The sequence below is a fragment of the Lipotes vexillifer genome, unplaced genomic scaffold (genome assembly GCF_000442215.2).
Source record: "Lipotes vexillifer unplaced genomic scaffold, Lipotes_vexillifer_v1.1 scaffold902, whole genome shotgun sequence".
In the NCBI taxonomy this organism is placed as follows: domain Eukaryota; kingdom Metazoa; phylum Chordata; class Mammalia; order Artiodactyla; family Lipotidae; genus Lipotes; species Lipotes vexillifer.
This window is the reverse complement of record NW_006794304.1, coordinates 192907-194126: the sequence shown is the minus strand read 5'-3', so window position 1 is coordinate 194126 and position 1220 is coordinate 192907.

The following is a 1220-nucleotide window of genomic DNA, read 5'->3' as shown; positions in this document are numbered from 1 at the left end:
TGGCGGCAGCAGCAGCCTTAGCGTCTCATGCTTATCTCTGGGGTCTGCGCTGTTGGCCGCGGCTCGCACCAGTCTCTGGAGCTCCTTTAAGCAGCGCTCTTAATGCCCTCTCCTTGTGCACCAGGAAACAAAGAGGCAGGAAAAAGTCTCTTGCCTCTTCGGCAGGTCCAGACTTTTTTCTGGACTCCCTCCCGGCTAGCCGTGGTGCACTATCCCCTTCAGGCTGTGTTCACGCCGCCAACCCCAAACATCTCCCTGGGATCCGACTGAAGCCCACGCCTCAGCTCCCAGCCCCACCCGCCCCGGCGGGTGAGCACACAAGCCTCTTGGGCTGGTGAGTGCTGGTTGGCACCGATCCTCTGTGCGGGAATCTCTCTGCTTTGCCCTCCGCACCCCGGTGGCCGCGCTCTCCTCCACGGCCGCGAAGCTCCCCCACTCCGCCACCCGCAGTCTCCGCCCGCAAAGGGGCTCCTAGTGTGTGGAAACCTTTCCTCCGTCACAGTTCCCTCCCACTGGCGCAGGTCCTGTCCCTATTCTTTTGTCTCTGTTTTTTCATTTTTCTTTTGCCCTACGCAGGTAAGTGGGGAGTGTCTTGCCTTTTGGGAAGTCTGAGGTCTTCTGCCAGCGATCAGTGGGTATTCTATAGGAGCAGTTCCACGTGTAGATGTATTTCTGATGTATGTGTGGGGAGGAAGGTGATCTCCGTGTCTTAATCTTCTGCCCATCTTCTCTTGTCTCCTCAACACTCTTTTATGTTGTTTCTTTTGAGAGTTTTTGGGCAGCTTCTCCATTGCTCCTCTGCTGTCTATGTCATAATAGTTATCTTTTATTCATTTATTCAGGACCCAACCATAAGACAGGGCTGCTGCACTGGCCCAATTTGGGCATATTATGATACTTAAGAAACACAATTCATTGGTCATAAGTAATTAAATAGTAACTTAAATTTCTACTTGAAGTCTCTCAAAGGATGTTAAAGGGAATCCAATTTATAAGCTATAGTGACACTTCCTACCATATCCTCTCCTGTCCTCTTCAGTCTTCTCAAACTATCTCATTCATCTGCTGCCCAGAGATTCTCACTCTTTTGAGCCTTAATACTATAGCACCCCTATTTCCTAAACCAACCTGAGTGGCCCCTGTTTATCTTCTCCTTTCCTCTCTGCCTTTTCAGTCCAAACCAATCTTAAGAAGTAAGCAAAAAAAAAAAAAAAAAAAAA